General features: G+C 37.8%; 1 long non-coding RNA gene across 1 annotated transcript in view; it reads right to left on the minus strand.

Moving 5' to 3' along the window:
• Positions 1–22,779, minus strand: part of LOC144016767 (uncharacterized) — a 45,814-nt gene extending 23,035 nt beyond the window's left edge. Inside the window, exon 1 of the long non-coding RNA XR_013282999.1 lies at positions 22,682–22,779. This is a non-coding gene — a long non-coding RNA (uncharacterized LOC144016767). The remainder of the gene's footprint in view (positions 1–22,681) is intronic.
• Between the last annotated feature and the right edge of the window lie 2,989 nt (positions 22,780–25,768).

The following is a 25,768-nucleotide window of genomic DNA, read 5'->3' on the forward strand; positions in this document are numbered from 1 at the left end:
TTAATTTCATGCACAGGAGCAACATCTCATTTTGAGGACTAATTAGCATTTTACTCATCAGTTGCTTAAAAATGTGTTGCAAAACGCACGTCACACGTGACGTGTATTTCACTAGTGTTGTTACTATCGAATATTATTAGAATCAATTAATCAACTAATCTGATTCATTTTAATTTTGCATTAAAGCGTATTACAAAGTGTTTTTTTTCCCACCTGATTTACCAGTGATTGGTATTTATTTCATACTTCTTTTTTTATGTACAGTGACTTATTAAATAAAAACACTAATAAATAATACAAAAAATAAAAAATTAAAAAAAATAAATAAATAAATAAAAGGTGTGTGTTGGGCGTTACGGTTGTACTATGTTTCCAGTTCAGTCATTGTTTTCCAAAGTAAAACTAGATATTTGCAAATGTCTTTTTTTAAATAAACACCGAAGATAATCATTTTTCTTTCATGAAAGACTTCAGAAATCTGTCAACAATTACTGTTGATATGCTGAAATCAGAGGATTTGGACAATTTTGAATGAAAAAAAAAAGTCACCAAACAATTCCTTGATTATTAAAATAATTAATTTGATAACCGATAACTTGCCGATTAATAGATTAATTTTCACGCTCAAATATCCATCCATCCATCCATTTTATGACTGCTGATTCCTCACAAGGGCACGCTCAAATATGTCATAAATAATTTTTAATGCTACTTTTGAGCAATACATTGACGTGCTACTTCTTTTCAAGTGGGTCCTGGGGAGAGACCAAGCTGATAACCCCCCTTTTTTTTTTTTTTTGCACCGTGTGTGTTGAGTCATATTATTAACAACTAACCACAAGTTGACATTCTCCTCGTGGCGGTGAAGGAGGAGGTGGGTCTGGCCGTGAGCGGCGCACGTGTCCAAACAAGTGCTCTATTACACCCCAGACCTTTGAGGGCACTCCCACGCGGGGTCAGGGTGAGGGGGTCGCGACCCCCAGGTCAAACGTGTTACATGGGGAGGCCGAGCGGGCCCATTGAGCGCACCGCCGCTGTTTGCTTTAAGAAGGTAAAGATTACAAACACATTAACTAAATGCCGATTAGGAGGTGATCCTGGGTGTGGGGGGGGGTCGGAGGTCCCCGGGGAGCGTGTTGCGTCTTATTAACAGGGCCTGACCTTTGACCTCAGCAGCCACCTCAGGCAACAGACTGTGACTGACTGCTTTTGGGCTCTCTGGGTTGAAGAGCGCGTACAATGAGCGACGTTTTTGAAGGTTCTGCAAGCACGTGCTCTCCTTCACTTCTTAAAATGGGCGCACGTGCTCAATCAGCACAAAATGGAGGACGGAAGAGAGGTGTGCAGGCAGTATCGACACATTATGCCACGTGATCAAGTTCAAGTTTTGACTTATTAACCATTTATGCTGTTCAATTTTGTTGGACAGCCAAATGACAGTTTCCATGCAGCTCAAATACAAATTTTAAAATTCTGAATGAAAGCCTGAATAATTAAATTCTTCCTATAAAACACAAATACATAAATAATATTCACCTTTCTTTGCATAAATGAGAATTTGAAGGTTATGCACGGTGTCAGTATGCTGTACAAAGATTCTGTTTCCAGTTGAAGTTCTGGCTCTTTCTTATTAACTAACCCTTTATGCACTTTTGCTTCAATACATCCCAGCTACACTAAATTACATCTAACATGGATGCAGTTTAAATCCACAATATTAAAATCAGCAAAGACGTCTGAATGATGAAATCGTCCGTGGATTGTTTGGCCAAAAGTTAAAAATAAATAAATAAATAAATGAATAAAAAAGACAAAGCAAAAATACCAAAATAATAAAAGTAAATAAACATTTCTGTGTAAATAATAATAAGTGTTAAGCTTCTGCAAGCACTTGCTCCAAACCTTAAAAGCCTGCAGCATAAAACTGCCAACAAGAGACATGTGCAATAATCAACATTTTGTACCACATGAAGAAAAAAAATAAAATAAAAAGTGGCCAAGTTCAAGTTTGTCGCCTTTGTCATTAACACTATTAAAGCACATCAGATTCATTAACCACAGCTAAAAGCAGTCCAAACATGACAACAAATCTGCCAAACAACAAGGAAATCCTGGATGATGAAATTCTTCCCTGTTTTTTTTTTTTTTTGGCTTCAAGACTTCAGAGCAACAAAACGAAAACAAAACCCCGGCTCGGACGGAGGGCTTCTGTGAGCGCATGCCCTCTTCCACGACTTAAAATGGGCGCCCGTGCTATGATCTGCACAAAATGGCCGACGTGAGACAGGCGCAGGCAGCAGCATCATGCGCACATTGCAACCAAGTGAAATAATAGTCGCTTGTCATCGTCACCTTTTGGCTCCCAATTTCACTCTCATTAATTTCATTAACAGGCCCGTCGTCGTACGTGGTCTCAGGGGCCACCACGAGCAAATTACAAAGCTTGCATGCAGTCCAAATATGACAACAATAGTCGAAACAAGACAATTCATGAGGAGAGCCTGAATCATGAAATCCTTCCCGGATTGTTTGGCCGAAAGTCAGGAAAAAAACCACAATATCCGTTTTGGAATTAAAAATAATAATAATGAGATAAATAGGAAACACAAGTGTGAACGAGATGATGTGACGCATGCAAAACTTCTAAATGTATTTTAATTCTGATTTAGTTCTAAAGCCGAATAGTAATTACATTTCTGATCGTTTTAATTATGATTATAAACTAAGATTATTTTTCTTATTATTACCATAAAACTATTCCACAAATGAATATATTTGGAGTTCCTCTTTGTAATAAAGATTTGATATATGGTCGCATCAATGAAGAGTTAATTCAAAAATAACTTCAATTCCAAACCCATAACTAAATACGGAGGAAATATCAGACGCACTACAATTTAATTTTCCGAAATAATGTGCAGTCGTGTGTGTGCGTGTGTTTTCAAATAGTTAGAACTTGTTCATAAGACTTACTTCATGTTTTTACAATTCACCATTTATGCTCTAAACATTACATATGCATATCTAAATCTGTATGAGTAATACATAATTTTAATCTGGAATATTAACACCTGCTATTTATTTATTTATTTTTTTACATTTGCCCCTGTGTATTTTCACATAACTATCCTGTGATGAAAAAGAGCCGAGAGCAACACACTTCATCTTAATTTACTCTATGCTTTGCTTTCATGGTCACATTTAGTGAATGTTAAACCGCAATAATTATTAAAGCGATGGAATTTTGTTAGGTATTGTCCGGACAGAATCAAAAGTCCAACTGACCTCGCTTTTTTTTTTTTTTTCTCTAGCAGGATGCAGAAAAGCAAAGAAGAGAAGTCGAGGAGAAGGAGCAGATGCGGCAATGGAGCGCACGGTCGGTCCTGGTGGCGTTCGGACCTGGCTCGGGGTGCGGGTCGACCTCTCCGAAGAGGGACGTGCCCCCCACTCTTAACTGCTGGCAACTCGTCAGTAACCAAAACGTACTGTCCTGCATTTTTGTGTGTGGCCGCAAAAAAAAAGTGCACTAAAAACTACACTTTATGTGATATTAAAAAAAAATATATATATTAAGCATCTATCAACTAACTAGGACTGAATCTAAAGTGACATGGTTTATTTTGATTACGTAATATTTGCCATTTCAAACGCTTTCATTTTTTTCACTTTCAAAGCCAACAATTCAAGTGCTGTATTAATGTTTGCTATTTTTCCTTTTTTCTTTTTTTATGAAATATTTTTTTAGCAGCATGGGTGTTGTCAAAATATTAGGAACAGCTATTAGGCACTATACTAATTACAAATATAGTCAGTATTAAGCTTTTTAAAATAACTATATATACACACAATAATTAATTTAACATATTTGTATCGTTATTGAACTTCTGTTTTAACCGTGTAAGATGAACTATTCAATGATGCCCCCCCCCCCCAGCTAAACCACACTCATCACAGGTCCAACATGGCAACTTGAACCAGATTTGCAGACTACAATCTGACATTTGAATCATATTTTAATTAATTTCATATATCTTAAACTCTCCAGTGGAACATTTCAATGGCATCACTAAGCCCAAATGTTCATTAGAGATAAGAGTTTTTATTCCATTTAATTTATTTATTTATTATTATTATATATTTATTATATATAAAAGTACAGGTAATATTTTTGCAAGCCGCTATAATAGTTTGCAATTTGAAGATTAATATTAAGCTTAAATATAAGAAAATGAAAAATGTCATGTATTGCAACCAAAAGTGTAAATGCATTGAATTTTTAAATTAATTGAAGCACTGACTTCAGTTTAATTACTTTTTTCGGTGACAAAACAAGTGATGTTATTCATAATATACATTTCTATACAGTTGCGCTTTTTGATGCCATTTCCATGAATATTTTCTTATTGCTGGTAGTAGTCTGAATAATACTACACCAGACGGGTTGAAGAGTTCCTATTTTGGTTAAGGTACCGAAATTGTACACACCTCGCCCGCATATGACAGAATTGCGTCATAAAAGCTGCACAAAACACATCTAGGTAGAGTCTAATTACAGTTCTAGTTATTAGTAAGACTCAATGGTTACCGGTTTTCAATTGCTCATAATACTCTGAGCACTTTGCTTGGAATTTAAAAAAAAAAAAAAAGAAAAAAAAAAGAAAAAAAGGCATTCAAACTGATTCAAATGGTATGAAATCACAACAACGTCATAATTGACCCATCTCAAGGCTATTAGGTGATGCCTGCACGAAAACTTAAATACCAGGTAGAAATTGTGGTCCAAAATGCATCCATTTGTTACACTCAAATTTGTGCGCGATTTTGCTAGCGGTGTGATATTAATAACATCGCGTGCGCTTTTTTGTGTAAAAGCCGAGATTTGATGTCGTCAGCTGCCATTTTGGGTCATTCGAGTGTCTCCTTCCACTTTTACTGGCATATTGAAATTAGCACAAACAACAAAACTAGCTTGGGAGTTTGTTGCTGCAGAAACTTGGGTCGTGACCTTTGAATGTTTGTGTGTGAGTGGACAGCTTTTTTTTTTTTTTTTTTTTTTTTTTTTTTTTTTTTTTTTTTTAGTAATTATTCATTTTTAAAGGAGAGAATACTTAATGCTTTTTGCCCTTAGGAGAAAAAATCTTTAGGGTGTCCACAGCTGGTTTGTGGGTGTGTTTCATATGCAGTCAAATTTAGCCTCTGGTACACCAGAATGATAATGTGCTATTTAAATTATGTACATTTTTAACAGCAATAATGAAAAATGCACAAAGTGTTTGTTTTACAAGTTTTATAGAATTTGTCCCCGTTTCTGGGTTGGACTGGCTTTATTGGATATTTTTAAATGTATCTATCTCCCCCCCCCCCCACCCCATACATATAATCTTTCAAAGCAATGTTAGAATCGTTTTTTCCAAAAATAACACAACAATGGGTCAAAAATAGACCAATCCTCTACTTGGGTCGATTTGAGCCAACTTTGAGTCAAGAAACGGGTCTTTTAGTGTAAAACAACTCATAAATATTGGTCAGATCCTGGGGTCAAACAAATATAAAACAACCCAGGAAGTTGGGGTCAAATTGGCCCATGAAGTGGATCAGTCCATTTTGAAATCATAATTGGGTTACTTTTGACCCAACTATTTTTAGAGTGTGTTCTCGCATTGTCTATGTTTAAGTAATTGTGACAAACTACTTTTTATTTCTTTACCTGGCTTTTAACGCATTTGTTTGTAAATGCTTTTAAATGTAATTATGTGAAGCACATCGTTACTTTGTGTATGAAATGTGCGATATAAATAAAGCTGCCTTAAGTACTTTTATAAAAAAAATAAAAAAAATTGCTCACTTAGTATATTTTGTCTTTTTAAAAGGGATACTTGACTCATTTATTATCCATTTTCACCACTAAGAAGGAAATTTTACCTAATGTGATTGCGTCGTTATTTTTCTCATACAATTAAAACGTGCTAACGTCATATGACCAAACACACAAAACAGGTGAGCCGTGATTGGTCGTTACCCGTTTCCTGAGCACGCGCGACGTCATCTTCAGTCGACAGCAAAGGGAAGATAATGAAGCTATCAAATCATAGACAAAATATTGACTTTTTACTACTGAAAATAGCTGAATGAGTCAAGTATCCCTTTAAAAAAAAAAAATATCAAAATGCTTTGTAGTTGGGATGAGGAATGAATGTAGCCTCTCCATTTAAACTGTATTGTTATTGTAAATACAATATGTAAATTATTTTTTTTAATTGATACCAACACAACTATCATTTTGGGTGCGTTATTCACGTGATCCTGTGTGCTAACTTCAATTTCAAACTGTGGTGGCTTGTGGACGAGGAAGCGTGAGGCTGAGGATGACTCGGCACTTTTAAGGCAAGCTCCCTTTCAGAACACGCCTACAACGGTTAAAAGTTGGCCATCTTCCGGCGGCAAAATGGCCGTCGGTCCATTTTATGAGGTTGTACAGTCGCATTTTGGCGCGCCAGTAGGCGCAATGTACATACTCGCAATACAATGACAGTATTTCCAGTATGTACATTTATTTGATTTATTCTTTGGCCAAATGTAACTACAGAAGTAGCTGGAAAGATGCTTGTCTGCTTCCTGACTCGTGTTGACGCACCATTGAGCAAGGCACTGTCCCACTCTGCAAGGTGTGTATTGTGCAACTAAAATATACAGAAGACTGCAAGGTGAATTTGAATTTGAGGGATTATAATGATTTAAAAAATCATATTTGGTATATTTTTATTGTATTTATCATATCTGATCTTTTATACTAGCTGTTGTATCGTTCCTTTCCTATCAAGCGACTGAATCTTGCTTTATTATCTATTTCGTACAGCTACCACATTGCGTGTATCTATTTATTCTTGTTATATCAATTAATCTTTTATATATACTGTATATATCTATCAATCTCTTGAATTGCATCGATCCACAGTATCATATCTTTGTATTAATCGACTTACTCATATTGTATTAACCGCAAGTATCTTTCATTAATGAACAGCGCATCCTCATTCTCTCTCCATTATTTTCCCACTCGATTATTTGAATGTTTATTGTTTTTCTTGACTTTATTTTTGAGTCAATTTATCATTAAAAAAAATAAAAATCTAACAGCTTAGTATATATGAGAGCTGGCGTCAAAATTAATCGATTAATTATCAAATTGATCAACAACTATTTTAATTTTCTAATCGTTTTGGAGCCAATTTTAAATTTAATATTGTCCACATGATTTCTGTAGTGCTTCATGAAAGAAGCCTGATTGATTATCTTCTGTCCATAAACAAAATAAGATATTTGAAAACATTTTTTTTTCTCCCCCCCCTTTGGAAAACAATGATTGCACCGGTAACAGTACAACACCAATCCCACTTTATAACAAAAAAATTAATAACAAAAAAAAGACCATACGAATAAGAAGTACAAAATAAACACCAACCATTGGTTAATAAAGAGTAATCACAGGGAAAAAAAATGCTTTTGTAATATACTTACATGCAAAATTAAAATGAACCCGATTAGTCGATTGAATAAGCCATAGATTAATTGATTCTAAAACTATGTGATAGTGACAGCACTAGCATAGACTAATAATAAAAATTTTCTTAATATATAGTACTATTATCAGGAAATGTTTTTTTCTTATTAATATTTTTATTAAATTACTTTCCTATCATTTATTTAAACAGATTTTCATTTTTTTTTAATTTTTTTTTAAATGAACAGCCTATTTCATTTACACTTCCCTGGAAATTAACCCGATTTCGAGTGAATGAACAAAAACAGCACCAGCTCACTTGACTGCTATTATCAAATGGCTCCGTAATAGAGGAGTGGGGGTGGGGGGGGGGGGTTGATAAGCTGGCACACAACCAAGCGCTAATGCCCCTTAAATGTCAGCCACTACGTATTGGGATGGGAGAAGAGAGCACATTCATATTTTAGCGAGGCGAGCGGGTGCACCCTGGGACACAAATAGTGGGGGTGTACCGCCACGGGAGAGAGGGTGGGAGGGGTGGAATAGTCAGGCAAGCACACGTGTAAAATAAAAAGTGGGAAAAGGAACAAACATCCTTTTTTTTTTTTTTTTCTTCCAAATCAAAGCTGGCCGTCTCACTCGCTGCGTCCCTCTTGCTCAGCTAACCCTTGGTGGGGGTCGGTTGGGGGGGTGGCTCTACGATTGGGGGTGGGGTGGGCGAGCGAGGGAGAGTGATTTTTTTGCAGCGGGGTGAAAGGCTGGCGGTCATGTGTGCAGGGCTCATGACAAAAGGCCCTTTTATGTGCAGCGTATGCAGATAGAGGAGGCTCCTTTGTGCACAGATGGAGATCCCATGCCTGGGTCTACCCGCGGCCGCCGCGGAGGGTGGGGTGGGGGGTGTGGGGGGGTAAGCGAGGGCGAGGGGGCGTTGAGTGCCATCACTGTGTCTGGTGGGGGGAGGGGCAGACCGAGTCACCCCGCTGCCAGGCTCGCCGGAGGAGGAGGAAAAAGGAGGCGGAGCCACAAAAGCTTGCTTGCCGCACGCACACGCCGCCCGTCGGTAAGCAGGATTCGCAGGTGGGGCAAAGTCAAATATTAGTCAATTGCCAATGGGAAGAAGCAAGTGTCGCAAAATGGTTATTTTGATACATCAATTACAAAACCGTGGGTTTGTGCTTTTCATTTGCCAGCAACAATATACGTGTGAACACACGCACGGAATCTTTCTACTCGTCTGCTCTCACAAGACATTAATATATATATATATATATATATATATATATATATATATATATATATATATATATATATATATATATATATAAATAGTAATTAGAATTAAGGTAAAGGAAGATTTCCTACCTGATATTGCCAAACTGAATGTACCAAAAAGCACTTGAAGGGCTCCGCAATTAACTCATTTGCTCCCAATAACGTGTAAATACGTTTTTTTTAATGTAAGTGTCCTAAAGACGTATTTATACGTTTTTTTGTTGTTTTTTTATGGTAGAGCATACAGAAGGCTTTGATGCAGCCTCTCAACAGCTGTAATTTCTTGTATACAGTCTTCCCTCGCTATAACGCGGTTCACTTTTCGCGGTCTCGCTGTATCAGGGAATTTTTTTTTAAGTGAAATTTTGCATATTTTTTTGCAGTAATATACCCATTTTATAAAATTTATGAAGTTTTGAACATTATCAATGTTTGAACAAGAGAGAAATGTGAGAACATGTAAATGCCTCAATGAGAAAAGTGTCTAAATTGTGTGGTAGGGGATTTTAGAGCCTTAAAACATTTATAGGAATTGTAAAACATAAAGCTAACTACTTCGCGGATTTCATTTATTGCGGGTATTTTTTGGAACCTAACCCCAGCGGAAAACGAGGGAACACTGTATAGAGGCTACAAGATAGGACCAGATATGGCTTTTTTTTTTTTTTTTTTTTTTTTTTTTTTAACAGAACATACTTATAATGTACTTTTTGTATTGTCAAGTGATAATGACCTAACAAATATGACATAAGTCGTGAAACTGATTATGTTACTGTTCATACAGTGATTCTCAAAGTGTGGTATGAGCACCACTCGCGGTACGCCGGCTCCCTCTAGTGGCAGTGAGTTCAGTTCAGTTGTATTTAACTTTCACACTCTTAAGTTCAATACATTTGCCTTTAATCCTGTAAGCGTTATTACATTTTTTAGTTACATTCAGGTACAGTTTTTAAACTTTTATGTGTAGTACATTTTAATTGTATCATTTGTCGTTTTCCTATATTTAAGCAGTGTCAATGGTTTTTAACTTCAAACTGTAAAATGTTCTCGTGGACTGAAATAGTATTATACCTTTTATGACTAAACCCCTTATTTTTGATGAACACTTACTGTTACTAAAACAACAACAAAACATTTTACCCAGCATGCCTAGTGCGACATCACCCTGCATGATCTCTGATGTGTATTTCCTTCCAATTTCTTTTCGAATATCTCGTGCGAGCTGCACAACGCTGTCAGCGCGATGAAGTTTTCATGCGGATTTATGGCCCTTCGGCTGACGCACTCTTTCATTTCCCCCAAATTAAAATGTCCTCTTGAGCACGTCTTGTGAGTTTTTTTCCCCCCCCTTTCTTCATGCACGGCTATAATTTGAACGCTGCGGTGGCGAGACGGCCGCTTCCAAACTTCCCAACATTGGTCAGGGCTGACATATTATAATGCTTTATATCCAACTGTTTCTTTAATCACATTGCCGCATGCTTGAATTGAGGCCGGGCAATTAAAAGACGCGTCTTCAATCATGCCGCTCTCAGTCCACTGTAACAAGTGGCGTCATCAAATCTCCTTAATGGGCCTCAAACGGAGGCCGAATGTTCGATGATGCACGATTAAATTGCGTTTAAGCCCAACGCCATGGTAACAAGGGTGGATATCTTTTGCAAGGCGGTAAAAGCAGCATCTGCTGGACAGCCGGAAGATTGCAAGTCGCCAACCGTCCCGCCCCCCCCCCCACGCTGACATCAAGCAGCCGGGGGGGGGGGATTGGGGAAGGAAAATGTAAAGGTGTAGTGGGGGGGACGCGACCCTCAGCGTGATCTGACCCGCAGGAGCCATGTGGCACACTCAACCTGATCGCTGCTGCCCAAATCAAAGGCCGCATAAATAACGGTGAACCTGGAGTGCAGTAAAGATGTCGCCGCCTGCGTGCTCAGACAGACACCGCCAAATTGAGGGTCGTATTCCTTGACTTGTTTTTAATAACATTGCCGGTGTTGGGCTGGCCATTTTTTGCCAACACACAGCGAGTCACTTGATCATCACGTTGCAGTCATTGTTAATAGTTTTAATTCGCGTTTGCTTCATTTGCAATTTTTATGTACACCTATCTTTTTAATCTACAGTAATAAACAGGCAACGCTAGTCAGGTTTCCATCCAATTGTTTCTAATTTTTTTGACGCAAATTTACTGAAAATGTGCAAAACGAACATAAGACTTATGCCCATTTCCATCTGTTCTTCTTTTGCAATATTGAGAGGGGACTCCGCCGCTGTAGGTGGCGCTATACACCAGAGAGATGTGATCCACCAGTAATTTAAAATATCAAAATATTAAAACTGTCACAATATCATAATGCCACGATATTATAAGCAGCACATCCGTTAAAAATGTCAAGTTGATTTCCGTTTGTGCAGTTCTAGCATCCTCTAGTGTTTTTTTTTTTTTTTTTAGTGCAGTTTAATTTTCATATGGCATGTTTTGGCCCCTCATGTTTAAAATCTACGCTAAGCGTCAGATGAAGGGGAATGTGATATGCTTGTGAATCGAGTCAATATGTGTAGGAACGCAATGTGTGCGTGTATTAGCAAGTGCCTCAATATTAAGTCTTATTAGGGATTGTATGTTTATGTGCATTGCTATGAAAAAAAAGCACAATATTGTGTTCGTTTTCTACAACATCGTGACCTTTTTTTAATATCGCCATCCTCTCCACAATATTGTTGATAATTATCGCATCGTGAGCTTCATATCGCAATAATATTGCGTCGCGATGTTTGGGTATCGTTACATCCCGAGCGGTGAGAATCCGCCACACCGTTCTAAGGTTGGATGTTCGAATCTGGGCCATGCTTGTGTGAGTTTCTTGCACTCCCTTACAGTGCAGTCATTCTCGAAGTGTGGTACGAAGACAACCAGTCACACCCAGACTCCCTCTAGTGGTGTGCGAAAGAATCATTGAAATAAATGTGCAAACTGGGCAAACGGTCACGGTGTTGTGTCCTGTTTTTCAGTCCAGCACAATGCAATACTTTTTGATTGAATCGGTATTTAAGTACAGTTTTTATTTTCCTAAATTTAAGCGCAGTCTTGATGGTCAAACTGTTATAAAGGTTTGCCTCATGTTTCATTACTTTAATGCGGGTCATTATGGCGTTACTTAGGGCAAGTATTTTTCCTCTAAGGTGTCTCTAAGGCACTGGAACTACTACCTCTTTAGGCAGTGTAGGTATACCGAATGTGTCCTCCTGTCTATATTTTTATATAGACATTATTTTAGCTTTAAGCATTTTGGTCACAATAACGTCACAGCGTCAGTTCTCAATGTTCACACAAAAAGGGTGTGTTTAGCCCCAAAAAAAAATCTTGGCTGGTACACTATGCTGCTTTTATTAATGAGCACTAATCGCTGGGAGTGAAGCAGCTCAACAAAGGGACAGACTCTGAAACCAAAGCAATTATGCAGCACAGGTCTGAGCCCTTACAAAGCACTTAAAGCACTTTTTAAAAGGCCACCTGGGCACAATGTGCTCAACTTTTCGGGTGCCCATTTTTTTTTTTTTTTTTACTGTCGCCAGGGCACGGACCCGATTGTTAAGAAGCAGGGAAAGTAATCCCTGGAGCCTGGCCACTAAACCTGCACTGTCCCTGTAACCATGGCAGCAGACAGGTAGTGTCTGGGTCACGGGGCAGTCATGGCACTCGGACCCCTTTGCTTCATTATGAAAAAATAAATAATACAACGTGAAGGCGTAAACACAAAATTGGCAGGTGAATCTTGTTGAACACGTGCCAGCTGGGTTCCACATCGTGAACGGCGCCCACCGAAGAATCCATCTGCGGCTGGTAAACACGGAGGCTGAGTGGCGGCAGCCCACAAGCTCGTAAAAAGGATGTTTTTCGAACGAGATTACACTTCAGTTCATGTAATAGCTTTTGTATATATATCAGTATATTTCATTTTTAAAGAAAATAGAGAATTATAATAAATATATTGAAATTGTTTGATTTTTTTTTTACATTTTTTTATTACATCTATTGTACTGTGTGCACTGTGCAGTGTTAATTTTGTCAACAAAAACTAAAAAATAATTTCGTCAACACACATTTTTCATCGGACTAATACTAGACTAGGCTAAAACCCTCATTAATAAATAATAACTGGGACTAAATCAGTATGCATTTTCGTCGACTAATCAAAACAAGACGAATATGTCCTTCACTTAATAAAATCTGGACTAAAATCTATGGACATTTTAGTTCATGAACAAAAGTGAGATGAAAATTATATGATTTTGAATATATGATGATTATATGATTTTGTAAAATCTTGTCTCTGCTAATCTGTCACGTCTGCGACACTGCCAAGTGACACACAGCACAAACACATGGGAGGGTTGACTCACAGTGAAAGGTAAAAAAAAAAAAAAAAAAAAAAAAAAGTCAATTATAGTTATAAAGAAACATGAATCCAATGGCTACAATGTTCAGACAAAAATGTTAACGTGACTGCGAATGCTGGCTAACTTACTAGCTCATAGCATAGAGTCATAGTAGCCACTTGTTGGTATACTGTAATTGTGTGTCCAGTTGTTTTTAATTAAAAAAAAATAAATAAATAAAAAATTAGAACATTTTATATGAAATAGTTTTGGATCAAAAAAGGTTCAATATAATCTGCTGACAAAAAAAAAAAAAAAAAAAAAAAAAAAAAAAAAAAAAAAAGAATACGGGGATAAAGATGATTGTCATGACTAAAACGTTGACAGTTTTTGTTCACTAAAACCAGACGAATAAAATTGTTTTTTCGTGGACTAAAACGCTAGATTTATGGTCGACTAAAAATTGACAAAATAAAAATGGGATGATGTTGATTTACTGTGATAAAAACTAACACGCGTTCCTGAAATTGGACTAAAAATGAGACTAAATTTAAAAATGGCGGCAAACTGCCTAATATACAGCCTGTAACATTTCAAGGTTTTCAGCAGGAACACATGGAAGCAAATAAAAATGATTAGTAGTAGGATTTATCCGAGTCATAAAATACATTCTTTTAAAATCTGAACTATTTCAACTTTGCTCGAACGCACTACTTTTTTCAAACAAAGTGCAGATTTACAGTTTGTTGGAAGCCTTTCTCCGACCCAGCTGCCCGAAAGTGCGTTTGTCTGTCTGCCCTTTCTGCAAGGGAGCGCATGATCTCGCTTGGCCTTTCCTCCATTCGCCGACGCTCCCTCGCCCCTCTAGTTGCTATGAGACCCTGCAGCCGGAGCCAAGGCCTCCGCCATTCATTACGGGCAGGAACAAAAGCCAAAGGCGGTGGACAAAGCAGGGCAGACCGACTCCAACCAGCTCCCACTTAACACGCACATCACACCTCCGAGTGCTCCGCTGACATACAAATGGCCAATTAAAGCTCGCCCTTCTCTCCTGCGTCTCCTTTCTCAAGACCGGCAGCGCTCAACAGGTTAAAGTTTCAAATTCTTGAGGCATCTTAGAGCAAACAATAGGTAGAAACGTTAGCTTCAATAATTCCAAGTCAATGTGATGATGCCCTATTCTGCAGTCAGGTAAAATTAGTCTGTAAGTACCACAAAGCTACCATTATTGTGCTACAATATTGATCGACCATTGTTAATATGTTTGTGTAAAGCTGCCGCAAGCTAAAATGGACGAGTGTTTACAATCTTTTAAGTAGTGTTAAAGCAATGGGTTTGCTGGTTAGCATGACCTCACGCTTCCTAACCTATTTGCAGGGTGTGTGCGTGTGTGTCTCTCTCTTGGTGGGGGGAAGAAATGTTGGCAGAAATGTGCAGATGCGGGAATGATTTACAAAGTATTAATTTCTCGGTGGATAATGCATGAATCCATCAGGAAAGGAATCGGATTTGGCAACTCGCGATTTCTTGCCGCCAATCAATCCACAAAGAAAAGGCAATAAAAAAAAAAAATGTTAAGTCATGAAATATAATGAAGGGCCACTTCACTGAATAAAGTGCTGTCAACTCTCAAAATGAAGTAACTTCTTTTTTTTCTTTTTTTCAAGTCACTTGAGTGACAGGATGGAAAGTAACAGGAGTGGATTTTTAGCATACAATAAGCAAATGCATGAAGTATTGCTGCATTCGAGGATGGTCGGAAGTCGGACTTTTCCGAGTTCAAACTACGTCCAAACTACGGCCTGGGGGCCATTTGCGGCCCGCCGTCCATTTTTCAGTGGCCAGCGACATATGCTAAAAATGGCATTTGACTCAATAAACAAAACAAAAATGTTTGGAGATGGTCAAAGTAAGAAGGGAGGGTATCGAAAAACAGGTGACATTAAAAGGTTATTTTGGTTCACTAAAACTAATTTAAAAAAAACTAACTAAAATTCACAAAACAATATTGTTACCGAAATAAAATAAAAACGAAAATTAACTGAAACTACATTTTAAACTATAATTATAGCAAGCATGTCCTTCGTTTTAGTCTTTGGTAATTAATTTAATGCATGAGCCTTTGGGGATGATTTTAAATGTGATTTTTAGCAGATTTATTTTTATATAAACCAGAATAATGACGTTTGAAAGTATGTCACACAGAAGTGACGTCATCTCGCAGCAGCCAATAGAAAAGCACCTTCAGATGACGCTGCTTCCATGGTGTTTTTTAAATATTGCGCACAAGTAATACTTTTTTTTTTAAACTAATACTAATACTAAAACTAACAAACTAAACTAAAACTAAGCATTTTTTAAAGAACTAAACTAATAAAAACTATTATACGGTGTACTACTGAACTGTACGAAACGCTTATGAAAATAAGATTAAAAACAACAAAAGAAGCAAAATTGCGAGCAGGTAAGTTTGCTGGATGTTAAATGAGTTTGGTCCGCCATTTTGGTTAATTACTTTTCGCCTCAAACGCTTTCAGGTCGGAACTGCGGAAAACCAACTTCCGACCATCCTCGAATGCAGCATATAGGCAAGTGGTATTTATGCTAATGAGGGGGAAAAAAAAAAAAAAAAGTACCATCACTTACACAAAACTACACGGGAAAACTTACTTTTGGTCTTCCCATAGCCTGCGGAGGATGTGATTGAGGCAACTATGACCTTTGATGAACTATTGATATTTTTATTGCTTTAGCGAGACGAGATAAAAATTAAAATAAGTTACCTGTGAACTGTTCTCAATCTTTCAGAGGTGGTAACGTGTTAGGTTGAGTATAGTCGGGCTAAGGAGAAACACACATCTTAAAAAAAAAAAAAAAAAAAGCAATACAATTAATTGTGTTTATTAAATATCCAATGAGATCAATCTACAAGACACTATTTAATAAATGTTATTTTACATTTATTTCCCCGGGGGCGCATATTGCACATATTTGGAGAAATGTCCCTCATAAAAAATGTAATTATAAGACAAATACTTTTATTTGTTCATTTTTAATTCTTCAATTTAATTGCCCCAAAAAAATTCTAGGGGAGTTTTCTTGTGGAAAAATGCACAATGTGGTGCTGATTCAGCTTGTTTGGCATTGGAGGGGCTTAGGCAATGCTAATTATATTTTGGCTTAAATTGCAATTCTCATGCATGTAAATTTTCCATTCTTGCAAAATTAAACATCCGCAAACTTGCACTTGTTAAATGACACTGAAAAGTCACATCAATTAATTATTCCTATGAGTGAAAAACATGACATCTTTGCAAAAATGACCTCCGAAAATCATAACCCGCCCATCTCTTGTAAAGACAGAGCAAAACCAAAGTTGCTGAGAAACGCCCGACAATCGCGGTGCGAGGAACACAACAGACAGGCAATCAGTCTTTGTAATTGCCACTCCGCCGTGATTCAGGCGAGTTTGGACGGATGAAAATGAGTGTCGTGAGCGGCCAGCTGCCCGACTGCAACGGTCCAACGCGGCGCAGTCCAAACCTCAACACAGGCCACGCCCCCTCTACACTTTCTCTGTTTGCGTCTAGGGAAAGGACGGGAAAGAAAAAGGGTGGGGGCCAGATGAATTAAAAGTGGGCTGGCTACAAAATTAAAACTCCCTCCCTCCATTTTGTCCTTGTCCACCCTTCTTTTCACTGCACTGCAGACTTTTTGTTCTCCAATCTACGTGACGGTTGAGAGCGCTCACCTCACACATCCTTTTATTCGAGAGGAAAAACAAATGTTGCTGTGCAGAAAAAACAAAAAGGCTGGCCAAATACCATTTTGTCCAGACTTTAAAAAAAAAAAAAAAAAAAAAGAGCAAAGAAAATAGAAAATATTTGCTCGAGTCCAGGCTCCGGCCTTCCTGGGTGGAGTTTGCATGTTCTCCCCGTGCCTGCGTGGGTCTTCTCCGGGTACTCCGGTCTCCTCCCACAATCCAAAGACATGCTTGGCAGGTTGATTGGGCGCTCTGCATTGTCCCTAGGTGTGCTTGTGAGTGGGGATGGTTGTTCCAGCACCCCCCCGACCCTTGTGAGGAAAAGCAGCTCAGAAAATGGATGGATGGATGGATGGATGGATGGATGGATGGATGATTTTTAAATAAATGACAGCTTTAAATTAGGGATGCACGATAATGCTATTTGCAACCGAAACCGATAAACCAATAATTTCGGAGTGCCGATGTTGATAACCGATAAGTAAGCCAATAATTGTTTGGAAAATTAACTTGAATACAAATATACTTTTCTCATAAACACATTAAAACATTGTATAAACTTTGCACAATGTTTCAATGTATGTAAAGCACCATGAGGCTGAATGTTATTGATATGAGCCACTCCCACAACAGTTGGCCCAACGTGGCATGTCTATAATTATTGCTGGATTTCTTTATTATCTGGTTTATCTGTATGAAATCAAATTGCCGATAATTATCGGCAGATTTCTCTATTATCTGGTTTACCTGTTTGACGTCAAATCGGTCGATAATTGCTGATAAGTATCGGCCACCGATATTATTATGCATCCCTACTTTAAATAGTGATAGACCGATGTTTTTTTTTTTTAAGGCCGATACCCATTATTAGTAGTCAAGGAGGCCGATAACCAATATTGACAGCTTTGTTAAAAAGAAATTAACAAAAATTGCATGGAATTTCTAGGATCATCAGCATCTGAGCTAAGTTAAAAAGTACCCTAAAGTTTTCTACTGTAAATAAAGTTTTCCAAAATTTCAATATCATTTTTGAATTGATTATTTTTTTATTTTTTTTTATAAAAAATGTAGGGAGTTCCGAGTGTCAGCATTACTTTTTTATAAAGTACAAATGTATATGAATCCATAAATGGAAAAATTCCCTGCATCTCATTGAATGCCAAATGCATTTGAATGTATGTAGCTAATTTGGGGTTTTCGTCAGGGTTCGTAAACGGTATCAAAGATCTTCGTAGATAAGTGAAAAATTTAATATGTTCGAAACGTCTTTGTGACAAGTAAAAACTGTGAACATCTTACAAATCCTGATGAAAACTCAAAATTTGCCACGTTCACAAGCATTCACAGCTGAGATACCAACTTTATTGGCCTTCGGAATTGTAAAAAGGCCAATAATCCGTCTATCCCGACCATTAAATAAATGTTTGTTGGGTTTATGAGATTAAAGATCATCCTGAATGACTGCAAAAAAATAATAATAAGATTTTATTTTTCTGGCCATATCGCCCAGCCCTCGTCTGGTACATTATAAAAAGTGTGTCCTTTCAGCATCACCTAGCAGGGCTAATAACCTCTTCCGACCCTGAAGCAGGATGTGGACGTTTGTAAGTCTAGTGGGGGCGGAATTGTTATGCCAACATGGCCCGCTTCTTTCTCTGGAATTCCCAGCTAAACAGGAAGCAGCGATCTGCCGAGATCGGTTCGATTTGCTTTTTCAGGCCGGGCTGGACGCGCACAAGCGGCTCTCTTGCCTCCCGTCGTATAGGATCCCCAAGCGTTCTTGGCCGGCGGGACGCGAAGAACTGCAAATTCAGCCAAAGCAGACAATAAAGCAGAATGGAGCAACATGCCAAATTGCTGGGGCAATTCAATCCAGAGGCTCATTTTTCCAAAATGATTCACATTGGAAGGGAGAGCGCTTTCCTTGTCCTGAGATGAACTCAGTGAGCTCTCAGTCAGCATTTCCAAGGAAGCGTTTGGGAGGGGAAGGAGGGGGGGATACACATGCATGCACACCCCCCCCCCCCCCACACACACACACACACACACTTCCCTCTCTGCAGATTTCTTTGCTCAACTGTGGATTTCGATCATGTATGCAAAAGCCCCTGAACATGCCATCACAAACAAACATGCACTGTTTTAACAAGACATCTTGAAAGCAGCAGATGACGGAAAACATGGGCGCCGTGCAAGAAAAAAAAAAAAAAAAAAAAGCCAAATAAGGGCACTGGCGTTGGGGGGTTAGGTTAGTGGTGTGGGAGAGGTTGCCATGTTACATGCTCTGCGTTTGTTACATGACGGGACAGGCAGGAGGGAGGCAAATCTATCGTGCTTTTACTTTGACATCAAACAATAATCACCACACATTTTAATAAGACCGTGACATCTAGCCATTAAAAAATTATTGGCTGCTTCTTGCTTTAATCCATTATTGTCCCCCCCCCCCCCCCCCAGAGCACTTATAATGAATACTGCATGTGCATGCACCGCAGCTACCCTTGTTTGGCAATTCCTCCAAAAATAATTGAAGGTTTGAAAAGTATCGGTGGAGATCAGTTAACTGCATTTCTCTAAAAAGAAAAAAAAAAAATCTTATTGCAGAGCAATCTGAGTCAGTTTGTCTCTCCAATCAAAGGATTCTTTTCAGAGCACTTTAAGGCCCGCTTGGTTACCAGGTTGGTGCAGTCCTGACCAAGCCTTGCAGCATTACCTGATGAAGCCTACTTGGATGAGGCGAACAGCGCCATCCAGTTGCGATCGATTCAGTTTCACTCTCACCTTGAGTTTACTATCAAACGAAAAATGAAAGCGATTTTTTTTTTTAAAAACCACACATAACTTTGCCTTAAAGAATCTATTTAAATAAATCAGCTTAGCTTAATGCTAACGCATGATACAAAATGGCATGGACAGGCCAATGAATAAAATCAGTGTCACAGTCATGTTGAAAAACATTTTTGATCTTTGGCAAAAAAAAAAAAAAAAAAAAGGCTTAAAATCAAGAGAACTAATTCATGAGCTTCTGTTCTGTAATATATTGCCCCCAGGTGGCCGCCGAAGTGTGCACGCCAGAGGGAGCAGCACAATATCTATTGAATTGCTAAAAGAAATATATATTATTATTATTTTTTACATATCACTATTATATCGTGTTATTTTTCCAAATAAAAATACATAAAAAAAATAACAACTGGAAAAGAACGAATACTTTTTTTTTTTTTTTTAAATATTCTGTAACGTTTGAATGGCATTTCCATTCATTTCAATTGAGAAATTATCCTGAGTTACAAGTGAGGTCACAGAACAAATCAAACTAGTACCTCAAGGCGACATTGTTAAGAATTTCACATGCGGATGAGAAAGAAATACGCAAGTCCAGTCAATGAACGAGACCAACAACCACCTAATCACACACACGCACGCGCACGCAAACTCGTTTCATTGCTCGCCCGTTTCCTCTCTTTGTATTATTACAGCTACGGCGGCCAGGGCAAATAGTCCCTTCCTTGACAATCCTGCTACTATGTTATTTGTGGTTCAATAATAACAAAAAAAATAATAGAATACAGTATGTGGTGCCATGAAAAAAAAATATTGCTTCCCACTAAGAACACCGGGGGTCACAGTTTTCCCATTGCAGCGACTTGGTTTATATGTGCAATGGTCAATCATCTGATGTGCAAGCAGGGAGTTGCTGTCTTTTTTTTTTTTTACGAGTTCAGTCACAGTTTTTCAGCACGCCTAAAGAACCCTGTATGAACTGAATGTGCATCTCGGCTGGCCTCAAAAGATATTAGGCTCTTGCTAAAACCTCCAACACTATTTCCTGATGATTTGAAATGACCTCTAGTGTGCTGGAAAAAAGAACACAATGATTTGCATTTTTCTTTGGCTGTCTTGGTCCAAAAATCAAAACGATTTGTGTTTTTCTTTATATATATATATATATATATATATATATATATATATATAAAAAATAAATAAAAAAAAAACATCTTTGACCATATGTCTTCATAAACGGCATGACGTAGCAACTGCCGATCACAAATATATTTAAAGACAGGCCACTTTAAAAGAATGAGCAGTGTGCCATGCTTCACCTTTTAAGTTCCACAATGACAAATTTGGTATACTGTAAATGGAGTAGCGTTAACAAGTGCTACGGATCAGTTATTTCACAACATTTGCAACAGAAAAAAAAAAAAAAAGGAAAAAAAATAGCAATTAAATTCACTGCCTTTGACAAGTATACTTGTCAATTGTATTTTTTAGAGCGGTGCTAAATGGGGGCGAATCTGAGCATGCTCCACTGTAAATATCAAACTTGGAAACAACTTTACTGATGCCCAACCACCGGTAGATGACATCATTGCCCCATTTTATAGGAAATAAACAGAGTTTCAGAGTCCATGGGAGAAATGGCTGTATTTTGGCAAACCTACATTTTTCTGCTGTCAATTATAAAAGAACGGGACGGGACAAAAAGTAGGGAGTCTATTCTGTTATTTGGTAGATTCGGTTTATATATAATTATTGGATGTAATATCACGTGAGTATTGGAAATGTAAAAATTTTCTATAATGACTGGCAGTGAATGAGTTAAGTAGCAAACTTGAGCTTGATCTTCCACATCAAATTTTGTTGCTGTGCATTAAACCTTAAATGAGATTAACTTGATGTTTGAGCTCATTTTGGCTTGTATATTCGCTCAAGAGCTCCAGATGGCTTTGTAGCTCGTAAATTACGCTCATTTCATAGTTCAAACATTTTGGAGCAAAACTGAAACATCACATCTACTTTTTATTTATTTATTTATTTTTAAGCTGCGTAAAAATTGTTTTTAACAAGATGGTACTTAAAAGAAGGCACAAACTTTTTAATAACTTGTCAAATTATTGCTTTTTTAAACTACTGTGCTGTCAGCAAGCCAGTACCCTTCAGTGAAAAAGTGACTTCTTAGAGGGCTGCTGAATTAGCACGGATGGTCATTCAAAGCTACTTGTTCCGTCTCCATTTTATCTACGCATCATGAAAGGGTGATTGGTTTTGCTTTAGCTGCGCTCGTCACTGGTTGACTTTATTTCAATACCCTGTTTCTACTTTACAAAATCATCTCGCGGGCCGGATTAAACCCCTTTGCGGGCCTGCTCTGGCCCGCGGGCTATATGTTTGACATCCCTGACCCTGACTTAAATCTTTACTCATTTAATTGGAGGGCAACTTTTTTTTTTAATGCTGTGTATGCTATTTATTGTTAATAACAATGCTCTTTCTTGTGTATAATTGCAGACTATTTTTGTCCACTTCCTTCTTTTGACATATCAAAATATCAAAGCTGGCCTACATGAAAATATGACACTTTAAAATGACAAGAATTGGATTCTGAGAATAACTATATAGGAAGGGTTTAGCTGCTAAATTTTCACCAGAAATGTCACAAATTCGTCAATATAGACAATCTTTGTCCCGTGTTATGTCTACTTACAAGTACACAAAATGTTAATTTTCGACAGCTGATAACTAGTAACAATATATCAAAGCCAGACAACGTGAAATAAGTAGGGCGTCATAGGGAACTAGCATGTGCTAATTTAAAATAATAATAATAATAATACTGTCATTTCTGTGACTCTTGGATAACCACATTAATCACCAACGCTAACGTTAATACCAGCAACAACGACACAACTCTGCCAAAGCGAAGCTCATGTCACAACTTTTAGTTTCAAAGTGTCGTTTTCGAAATGAAAAATGCAACTTACCGGAGCAGCGTGTGGTCTCGTCCACTGCTCAAAAAGAAAGACGTCGCAGTTTACAGCCCCCAGCCTGACAAAAAATAAGGAAGAGCACACAAAAAAAGTGTCTGCGTCATGTCGTCAAACATGAGGGGAGGGGGGGGGGGAAATAACTCTGCGGGAACGTACGTGGGAGGTGGTGGGGGGTAGTCTTCAAATAAAAACGTTTCATCTTTTTTTATGCTCTTTTATCTCTTGTCCTCAATACCCCCTCGGACATTTGTGACGCGCGCCTGTGCGGTATGTTTCCTTTTCTTTCTTTGTTTTTAAATCGTTATTATTGCACAACACGTGCTGCTACCGGGAGAGAGGGGGGGAAAAAAAACACTAGCGACAAAAGCCGAAGCTTACCAGCCGGCGTTCTAGCCATCCATCAGTCGTCTATTTTTGGTGTTGAGATGCTGCTGACGCTGCTTTTGTGACGTTGCAACGCAAGCCAAACATTAGGAGCACTTAAGGACAGCCAATGCATAACTTCTTCCTTTCAAAGTAAGATATGTAGCTAGGGTTTTGTTTCTGTTTGCATAATCAGAGTCATTTTTATTTTTTTAATTGTTTTAGCCTACTCACTTTTTCAAGATTCCCCCCATGTGGCCCTTCAAAGACCAACAGGTGCATGTTCCAACAGTAACTTGTTTTGTAGAAATGGTGGCGATGACAAAAACAGTTCAAACTCGTGAACCCAGTTCCTCCCGTCACATCGACACACAAATTCATGACTTTTTTCTTCCATTGTTTCAAGATTGCCACATTGTGCCTCAAAGAACAACAGGTGCATGTTTCAGATGAGAATTTGTGCAATTGTGGTGGACACGCACAGTTTCTCCCATTTTGAAGACGGTTAATATTGTCCCATAAAAGCCGGTTTGTTTCTTTATTATTCTCAAGATTAGGGGTGTGAATTGTCTAGTACCTGACGATTCGATTCGTATCACGATTCACAGGTCACGATTCGATTCGATACCGATTAATCCCGATACGAATTTATAAGTCGATTGTTGCGATTTTTTTCATTCAAATTTGGAAAATGCTAATCAGTAAACTTGTAGAGTGTAAGATTTGTATAAAAATGTATTATTTATTCATCTGAAACTTCAGTCTTATACAGGTTGTAATCTATTTCATGCTTGAACAGCATTAAAATAAAATATTAAGGCTTAATGTTACGTTCATAAAACATTCTTCCATGCTTAAGGTGTGAACCCTAACCCAAAGTAAGATGTTTTGTTGAATATTTTTCCATTAAAAATGGAAGTTTAAAAATCGATTCAGCCGCCTATTGAATCGATTCGAGAATTGCGCGATGTAGTATCGCGATATATTGCCGAATCGATTTTTTTAACACCCCTACGCAAGATGCTGTGCTTCTCCTGGTCTGGTTTTCACCATTTGAAAACCAGTGTGGGGAAAAAAAAAAGCCTTCTTGAAAATTAGATGCGTGTATCACACGGACCATATTGTAGTTGTGCCTTTTCAGTGACGGTAAGTGTTAATACATCTGCGAGTGTCCATTAAGTTAACAAAATGTTTAATATTGTGATTACGCCACTGCGCTTTGTCATACTGAGAGGGGATTTTAATATTTGGACTACTTTATTCCCTTTAGGCAAGACAATTTGGCAAGCAAATCACTTTTGGGATTGGAACAAGAAAAACGAGAGCTCCTTTAAAAATGTGTTTTGCAGATCATAAATTCCAAAGTGCTTCCAAAGCGATGTGAATTATGACAATTCTTCATCCAGCTAAACAGCACGACATCCATCCTTCATCTGTTTGCAGACATTTTTGAATATGGATGTCTGTATCTCACATGTTTAGAAATCCTAATGGCATTTCAAACAATTTCTCTGACCTAGCTTCTACAAATTTTGACTTTACACAAACAATAATGCTGAGTTTTGGAATTCGTTTTGAACAAAGTGGTTATTTTTGTGGTTGTAATGTTCTGTGTCGTCTCCATTTTGTGTGTGCTTATTATTTCTGTTTAAAAGATAGTTATTTACTTTTATTTAAGGTATTTGAAGTTAAAGAGATACTTTACTTATTTAGCCATTTTTGGCAGTCAAACATTAATATTTTGCCTATAACAAAATTTGGTATTTTCATTATTTTTCATGTACAATTAGTACCTTTAAAAACACATTTTGCAACTTGCTGTTCACTGAAAATGACATCACAACCAACCACAACCAATCACATCTCAGTTTGTGAATGTCACATGACCAAACCTAGCTGTAATTGGTTACCTGAGCCCTTGTGATGTCATGGAAATCTGAATCGATACCCAGCCCTAGCTAGACATGTGGGTAACAGTACTGACATGGAATCATCTGGTTGGCTGTTGCCCAGATAAAGAGATTAAAGATTCTTGACATCACATAGCTCCTGACATCACATAGCATTTCACCAGCTGAAACCAGATGCTGGTTACATCAGTTCAAAACAGACACTTGACCACACGGTCATGAACCAAACATTACCCTTGCATGACTCTAGTCATGGCAGAATTCAGCTGATCTTGCATTGATCTCACTGAATTGCACACAATTACAACACAAAAGTACGGTTTGTCAAACTTAGAGTACATACAACAAAATTTGTTGGAATGCCATTATGAGGCTGCAGAAAAAAAATGAAATACAGACGTACTGAGTATTCAGCAATATCTGTCAAAGCAGAGTCGTGGTGAGGGGGGAAAAAAAACGACATTGACATGCTGCTGCTGATTTCAATAGAGAATAGTCATAATTCAAACATCTTGGCAAGAGATGGAGTATTTATTATCTGCACAGCACATTTTTAAAGCTTCCCTGTTTTTCGCATCAGCCACGTTTTTGCCGGTGGGGATTTTTTTTTTTTTTTTTTTCAGAATAGAAGCATTGTTAATCTCAGTAGTCACGCAGCATGTGTCCGTACAGCGTCCAATTTAATCAATCTGCAATTCATAACAGATGAAAAAGAAAAAAAAAAAAGCTGAATTGACTCAGGGATACTTTTTAAATGCCAACTCAAAATAACACCACTGCATTCAATGTCGCACCTGTTGCTTGCTCA

Source organism: Festucalex cinctus, chromosome 3 (genome assembly GCF_051991245.1).
Source record: "Festucalex cinctus isolate MCC-2025b chromosome 3, RoL_Fcin_1.0, whole genome shotgun sequence".
Lineage (NCBI taxonomy): Eukaryota > Metazoa > Chordata > Actinopteri > Syngnathiformes > Syngnathidae > Festucalex > Festucalex cinctus.